Source organism: Stegodyphus dumicola, chromosome 3 (genome assembly GCF_044657685.1).
Source record: "Stegodyphus dumicola isolate Sdum_Otavi_A_Nest chromosome 3, ASM4465768v1".
Lineage (NCBI taxonomy): Eukaryota > Metazoa > Arthropoda > Arachnida > Araneae > Eresidae > Stegodyphus > Stegodyphus dumicola.
This window is the reverse complement of record NC_140770.1, coordinates 22,597,193-22,606,449: the sequence shown is the minus strand read 5'-3', so window position 1 is coordinate 22,606,449 and position 9,257 is coordinate 22,597,193.

Here is a 9,257-nt window from a genome sequence, read left to right as displayed (position 1 = left end):
GTTATTTGCTACAAGCGAAGAATTTCGCCAAGTTACTTAAAATAACTTTTGTTCAAGGAAACGAATATGCATTCCCGCAATCATAAGTGGACAGACAGTATCAGTGTTTTTATTTACGTATATGAAGGGCAATTTAAGAATCACCTTTAAAATAAAAAAAAGTAAATTAAGGTAAGCATGCCATGCCGCTTATTACCTTGTCTCAAACGAAAGCTATTTCGTGCATATTATATCGCACTTTCCCTTTTTTTGCTGCGTATTTTTCCTTGAGTCTGAAGTCCCATCTGTAAGGGAAAAAAAGCCTTTGATGAAAGTGAAATGCTGGTAAAAATAACATGTGTACCTGATTGTATATAGTCACGACACAGAGTGTTTTTTTTTTAATAACCGAGCACTTATCGATCACGACAGAGTGAAAGAACACTCCAGCCCCTCTTAGAAAAAAATTGCAAAAGCGAAAATTATATTAAATTAATTTTATAAACAGCTGCAGATTTTTAACTCAAAGGGGCAATTTGCCCAGAAGGGCTATCAATTTCTTTTTGGCATTTGGCGTTGATTTACTATATACAGCGAATCACTTTTAAAGTTGTTGCCACCAAATACTAAATCCCTGTAGTATATTTGACATTAAATAATGAAGAATCTGCATAAATGTAGCTATGTTTCTCGCATGGTAATAAAACAACGGTACCTAGAGCCATCAAATTTTGAATAACGTACGTCTGCACCCGAATATGAGTATCAGGAAGCCCAAAATTTGGAATTTGGAATTTGTTTTATTATATATTTCAAATTTCGTAAAGCATTTATGGTTTTTGACTAAGAAATTCAACGATTTCAAAGCGAGCAATGGCAACACTTTTACGAAAAAAAAAAAAAAAAAAAATTATCTCCAGTGCGAGAGACTTTTTATGGGAAATTCTAAAGATATGCTCTTTCAAATATTCTGTGATATTGCTGTTGAATTGAATTTTATGGTTCAAGTGCGGAGAACATGATATTTAATAAATCAATGTAATACACAAAACGTTAAAAAAACGTCCCTTTGGGTGTAATATAAAATCTGAGTTTTTTTATTGTTCATAATATTTTTACTCTGTTACTTACATTGTACTTACTTATTCATTAATTAACTTATACCCTAATTTTATTATTCATTAATTATTGATTAATTATTGAAAGCATTTATGAGTTTTTCTCGTTTACTTTCGCTTAAATCTCATCAGTAGCGAAAACGGTTATTTGCCCTGAAGGAAAATTGTTTTCGTTTTGCGATTTTGCGTTGAAAACTTTAAAAGGCTGTATCACGTTTCAAATCGTTGCCACCAAATATCATCGCCCTGTATTATATCTGAAGAAATTAAATAATGATGAATCTGCATAAATGTACATGTGCTTCTCACAAAGTGATAAAACAAAGGTATCTAGAGCCATCAAAATTTGACTAACGTAATCTTCCATAGAATATGGGCATGTGGAAGCCCTAATTTGAATTTGAAATTTGTTTTATTATTGATTTCGTATTTTATAACAATTCAACGAATTTTTTATTAAAAAAAACTAAACGATTTCAAAACGAGCAATAGCAAAGTTGTACAGAGAAAACATTTTTATCTCCAGCGCGTGAGACTGCGTATCGAAAATTCTAAAGATATTTCCAATTTAAAATTATTTTACGATATTGTTCTTGAACTGAATTTTATGTTTTAAGTGCAAAGAACAGGATATTTAATAAATAAAGGTAACACAAAAAATTTTAGAAAAACGCCCCTTTGGACGTAATTTAAAATCTGAAACCTTTCAGATTTTCTTTTTTTATTAGTTACTGAATTTTCAACACAAGGTAAACTTTTTTGAGCATATAACATTCCTTACTTTCGTATGAACGGTACATTATATGATAAATATCCGTAATATATGTTAAAGCTCTTTCAAATAGAAAATATTCTCTTTATATTGAAGTAAATATGAGGTTTTTGTGGAAGTGTTGTAAGGCATTTTTCCCCTCCTTTCTGCGTGCCTTCGTGGTGTAATGGTTAGCACACTCGGCGCGTATTCGTAAGGTCCATGTTCGAGTCCCGCTGAGGGCACTACACGTTTTTCATGTCTCCTCCTTCAAAACTCCTAATGTCTCTACAGCCTCAATTGTTCTTGCAAAAGGCATTGGCTATACATCAAGCAAACAGTAAAGGTAGAGTTCATTTGCAGTTTTTCTTAAATTTTCTAAATTTTTATTCCTTAACCTACGAAGTTTAAAACACAGTTCCCACGTAAAACTCTAATCAGTTATGATATTATTGCGTGCGCACCGGTTCGTTAGGAATTGAATGCACAAGTCCGATGAAAAATCAGTAAGATTTATTATTATCACAAATAAATAAAACAAAATACTTAAATTTTCTCAGATATTCGTACAATATTACAATACATCACAGTAGTTATCTTTTAACTACTCAAACGTTCAACAGAACTTAATTCAAAACAGCTAGAGAAAGCTAATCCGCGAGTTCGCTACAATTCAACAAGAGCAGTTTTCTAAACAAATTCGTAAAACAACAACTAATTAAATAACAACTACGATTGGATGGGTTGGATTATTTAATTATGGCAAAGCACACTAGAGCTATCTGCCTAAGGGGAGGGATGCCTTCGTGGAGGACTTTCTAAGGGAAACTGGCTCGTATACACGTTACACATGGGGAAAACCACGAAAACTCTCCTGCAGCCAGCCCGTTCGCGGGATTCGAACCTCGGACCGAACTACCAGTGTTCAGCGTCTTTACCGCTCGGCCGCTGGTGGGCCCTAACAACTACGAACTGAGAGGTTTTCATGCCGCTTATACAGGGTGGCCCAGAAGTCACTTTACATTTTGAAAATTAAATAACTTTTTCTTAAATGACTGTATTTAATTAATTCTTTTTTATTTTTTGCTTATTCACATGTCCATGCAAATGGAAATGAGCTTCACCTCCCATGATCAACTTGTGAATAAACTCATTGTCATTTCTTGCAGTTCTCTGAAACCTGACAGCATAATTTACTCGTTTCTGAAAGTCTGCTGGTTTTAAAGATTGCACTAATTGAACCTTGAAAACGCGTCGCTAAGTTCCTTATTGCAGGCCTACTAGGGGGATGTCGAACATTAAAATGGCGCATATATTGCGTTGCAACAATTGACCGTCCATTTTTCAAAGTAAAATTCAATTATCTTCACTCGTTGTTCTGTTGTAAACTTATCCATGCCAAAAATTTCCAGGGATTATATTTTTTAATTCTGAAAAGAGAAAAAGAAATATATTAATAGAAAAAAAAGTTATTTAATTTTCAAAATGTAAAGTGACTTCTGGGCCACCCTGTATAAGCTTTTTTAAATGCGCAAGAAACTTCTAACACTTTCTGAAAATCAAAAGACATATTTATTTATTTAATGTTACATGCACGTGCTCTTGTATTTTTAATTTTTCCGGCTTAGCTTTCTCATAATATTCGTCACGCGCTGCATTGCACAGGGATAAAACAATTTAATTTATAATTCTACTAACATTAAACTATTTAAATGCCAAATCCGTAACTATATGCTTAGAAGAAGAACTTCGTCTGTAAAATATAAAGTAAAGTGACTTTTAAACTTTTATTTTCTGAAAATAAAAAGAAGATGACATTTTTTAAGATAAAATTTACTACTTGATTAAATATTGCTTTCTTGAAATTAACCACTTTGCATTTTCGTAAGAATTAGGCAAAATAATACCGTACTTTTTCCTACACTGTAGCGGTTCTCTACCATTTGACTAACATGTACCATCTAAAAAAAATTGAAAACCTTTAGTACCAAAGTACTACTACCACCACCACTCTTCAACAAAACTTAGATCACTTAAATTCACGAGTGTAAGAGAAAACAGTCAATCAGGATGTTGGGATTTTAATTTTTGAATTTAATTGTTAAAAATACTTTGCTTCTTAGCGTACCACCTATTTTTCTCTTGCGTACCACCAGCGGTACGCGTACCATCGGTTGAGAACCCCTGTATAGCGTTTTAGCGCCATGTTCTAAAAATTAAAAAAAAAACATTCGTGTAATTGTTTCCTTCCTTAATGAATTCAGAGAAAGTTTTCTTTTAAATTTTAAAACGCGTTCGTCCAATCAAAAATAATTTTCTCCTACTAAAAAATACAGCTCCTCACAAACTACCTGCGAAGGTCACGCGGAACCTTTTCTTTTAAATAGTTGAATAAATCCTTTTTTTCTAACTGTTATTTAAGCCAGCTTAATGCAAGAACCGACCCATTACGGAGACGTAAACACGACCTAATCTTCAGTCTGCGATTTCTATGAATTAGCTTCACATTTACTTTATTATTTATGGATGATTCACTCTAATTACTCAAATATGATTCGAAGCTTAAGAAATAGTGGAGACAACAATAAGTTTGAGCGAGATTCAAGTTACAGAAAAGTAGAAATGAAGATGTCTTATTAGATACTGCAATGTTAATACTACTATGTATTTTTGTTGGAATGTAGGCTTCTTTTAAATATATAATATTGCGATAATCACTAGTAGTATGAGTATTTTTCACTTGTTATATTCTTACTCATATAATTTTCTCTTTTAGATTTTCGACCGATAAAATTGGTGAAAAATTTTCTGATGTGGAGACACCATGACTTCCTCGTACGACCCGTTAAATTACACACATTTTTTTGTGTGTAATTTAGGTTAATTAGGGTTTAATTACAGTTTTAGGGGATTAAGTCGCCAAATCCTGGGTGCAGAGAATCATCATCCACAACCCTTTTAGTTCGAGCGCAAATTGTAGAGTCATTAGTTTAATTGGAAGCAGAAAAGATGAAAAATATGCAACCGCCTTCGCTGAGAATCGAACCAGGGACCTCTGGAATACCGGCCCAGGGTGCTACCGTTACACCACGAAGGCACGCTAGGGAAGTGGGAGAAATACCTTATAACTCGTAAATTTAAGTGATCTAAACTTTGAAAATGTCTCACTTCATTTAAACTTATTTCCTCGAGTTATTAACTTAATTAACCAATTTATCAAGGGCAAGTTGAAAATGACATCAAAAATTACAAATTCCGAAATACGCCAGAAAATATGATATGTAATATTTTTTAAACTCTTCCATACCATGTATCCCTTAGTGTGTATGTGTGTGCAAATTTATAAACTTCATGTATTCTCTAATGGGTACATGATCTATGGTAGTATGTAAGCACAAGGAGACATCAAACAACTGTGATTTAGTATAGTGACATTTAAATTAAAGTGACCACACGTCCCGATTTTGAAGGCCCACCAGCGGCCGAGCGGTAAAGTCGCTGAACACTGGTAGTTCGGTCCGAGGTTCGATTCCCGCGAACGGGCTGGCTGCATGGGCGTTTTCGTGGTTTTCCCCATGTGTAACGTGTATACGAGCCAGTTTCCCTTAGAAAGTCCTCCACGAAGGCATCCCTCCTCTTAGGCAGATAGCCCTCGAGGCTTTGCCATAATCACACACGTCCCGATTTTGGCGGGACAGTTCCGCTCTTTGGAGGACTGTCCCGCGTCCCTCCAATTTTTAAAAATGTCCCACTTTTTAGAAAATATCTGCATTTCCTATTTTAAATGTAACGTAAAAATATATTGCCTATTATTTATCAATTATTATAGTAAATATAATGAAATAAAAAATACATAAATAAAAAAGAAACACATAAAATGCATGCAGAGTAAACTAAATTAGGCGATGTAACGAGTTAGATTTACTCGGTGGTGTTCGATCATAGTCGTTACGTCTTGTCAAGGAATATATATTGTTAACGGAGAAACAGCTAGCATTAGCTGAAGGGCTATTTGCTTTCCACACCATAAACCACAATCAAAGTTTCAGATCAATTGATTGTACATCACAAATGATCAAAACACTGCAAGACAAAAATTTGCATGTGCAAAGACATAAACCGAAACAATTACTTGTAATGTTTTTTCACCATATTCGTTTCCACAACTGCAGAAAGTCTGAGATTTAAATGCGCATTAGCCATGTATTATGATGCTTCCAACCACAAAGATTTAAAATTATTTCCCACAATTATTAGACCTTTTTGATCCAGAAACAGGAATTAAAATTAGAATATCAGATTTTCTTTTACTGCCGGGTCAAACTTCACAAATAATTTTTGATTCAATAAGTAATTACTATTTTAAAAAAGAACAATTTGAACAATAAAATTATTGCCTATTGTGAGGATAACACTAACGCAAATTTTGGTGGAAAAGCTAGAAGAGCCATCGATAACGTTTTTACGAAACTTAACAAACATTTGAACCAAAAAATTATTGCAGTAGATTGTGCAGTGCGCATTCGACACAATACTATTCAAACAGCGTTTGACTTACTTTCAGTGGGTGTTGAAAATATTATTGCAAAAATTTATTCGTATTTTTATATATATACTGTGCGAAAGTTTGAAGGATTTTGTGAAAGCGCAGAAATCGAATATAAAAGAATTATTGGTTACAGCAAAACGCGATGGCTAGCTCTTTTACCAGCTGTACAAAATATTTCTAAAATATAGGAACCATTAAAATCATATTTTTATCACAAGATAAATGTCCAAGAATATTGAAGCTCTTTTTACTTCCTTGTACGAAGTAAAAAGGAAGTATTGTAATCGCAAAAAGTTTCAGGCAGCATATTTCAACGAAAATATCCATTTTGACCGCTACCGAATGCAATTTAACGATGGTTTTGCGTGATATCTATACGTAAGGACAGAATAAAACACTCTTTTCCTTCAAAAAAATTATAAAACTGCTTTAAAATTAATTCTGAAGAGAATTTTTCTTGGCGTCTGTACGAACGTATGTACATACGTACGTATCTCGCATAACTCAAAAACGAGTAGCCTCAGAACGTTGAAATTTTGTATATAGGACTGCTAATACATGTAGATGTGCACCTCGTATTTTGGTTGCAATCGGCCGCACCAAACGTATATAAATATATTTATATATATATCCACTCTGTTACCCGGCTCAGTGATCTCAGTTTCATTACTCTTATATGCTTGTAAATTGTACATTTTTTGCTTTAAAAATGATTGAATTATGTTGTTTTTATCTTTCGGTTAAGGATTTTATGCCTTTAGTAAATATGTGTGCAATAGTTTTAGAATTATCAGCAATTTTAAAGTTGTTTAATTGCCGCTAAGCCTGTTTTTAATGGCGGCCATTGATGTTTACATTTGAAACAGGAGACTAGTGGATTTGTTGCCAATCTAGAGAAACTTAGCTTCGCAACAACAAAGATAACGCATTCATTTATTATTGCCAATTAAATCATGCTTAATTCTTTCTGGAATTTTTTCGAGGAAATAAGCGTTTGAGATTTACTTCGTAATTTTTAATACAGATATTTTGAGTTTTTATGTATTTTTGCCTTCTCGCGAAGTGAGAACTGAATTAATTAAATGAGAAATACTCAATCGTCTGTAAAAAACTGTTTCTTTTTTGTTTTGTTTTCTTAATTTCTTTTATACATAGTTCTAGCTTTATTATAGTATTTGAATAGAACATGTGGCAACGATTAGATAATTCTTTAAATGATATACATTTTGTGCATTCTGAGTTATAATATGAATGAAATATAATACTGTTAAGTAAACCTAGCGCCAGAGTGTCGCTATGGTAAACAAAGTGAATTTTAAAGAATGCATTTATTCTATTGTGGTTTATGCGCTGTCGGCGAAGTAGGTTTAATTCAATCTAATAAGTTTAAATAAAATGAAAAAAATGCATATAATTTAATATTCCGTACAAGGAAGTTGTGTGGTGTACACATCAGATTTTTTTAAAAGGATACATCACAAATTTGGCTTCAATTCATTCACAACCAAGCTACATTATTTCACAATGCTTGTGAAAATTATTGAAGGGACAAAATTTCAGTTACGGAAGTGTCAAATGAAATCACTGATTTAAAAACAATATTGAGAGAGAGAGAATTGATAACGATTATGTTCCTTTAGTTATTCGAAAGGACATCACTAGGTTGGAAAAGCAAGATGGCCATATTAAACTGATTTTCTGAAAGAAGTCAGAAATTTTTATAATAACTGCTTGGAATATCTTGAAGAACGGACAATTCAATTCGAGGATATTAAATATTTTTATTGGGTGACATTAAAAAAGGAGATTTTATAGGAATATGTGGAAAAATCTTTTTAATTTATTAGTAACCATTTTCCGAAAAATAATATTTGATAAATTGATCTTTTTGATGAGGTGTCATTGGTAAAAAGATACGTTACTGATGAAAAAATTAAATGGCGGTTGTCTGCAAATGTGGAAACAGACAAAAAATGGACGGAGTTATTCCTTCATTTTAAACAGAATAACATTCCATATGAAAATATTTTGAAAATTGTAGAATACGCGCTTTCCCTTTCAGAAACAAATTCAGTAACAGAACGTGCTTTTTCGAGTATCAAAAATATGGAAAATTGAAAAAACGCAGTTGAACATTAAAACTTTAAAATCTTTATTAAGTGTAAAATATAATTTGACCAATTCATATGAGAAATTTCCCGACATTTTAATAAATGATTCGAATCTATTGCAAAGCATTCACTTGGAGAAAAATATAACCATGAACGAAAGTCATAATTTTTTTAAACAAAATTTTAAACTAATTAAAAAACATAAAATTCAAATTATTGTTTTTACTTCCTTGTACGAAGTAAAAAGGAAGTATTGTAATCGCGAAAAGCTTCAGGCAGCATATTTCGACAAAAATATCCACTTTGACAGCTTTCGAACGCAATTTAACCATGTTTTTGCGTAATATCTATACGTAAGGACAGAATAAAAGACTCTTTTCCCCCAAAAAAACTAAAAAATTGCTTTAAAATGAATTCTGAAGAGAATTTTTCGTGGCGTCTGTAGGAACGTATGTACGTACGTACGTATCTCGCATATCTCAAAAACGAGTAGCCTCAGAACGTTGAAATTTTGTATATAGGACTACTATAACATGTAGATGTGCACCTCGTATTTTGGTTTCAATCGGCCGCGCCAAACGTATATAAATATATTTATAAATATATCCACTCTGTTACCCGGCTAAGTTATCTCAGTTTCTTTACTCTTACATGTTTGTAAATTGCACATTTTTTGCTTTAAAAATGATTGAATTATGTTGTTTTTATCTTCCGGTTAAAGATGTTATGCCTTTCGTAATTCTGGAAGC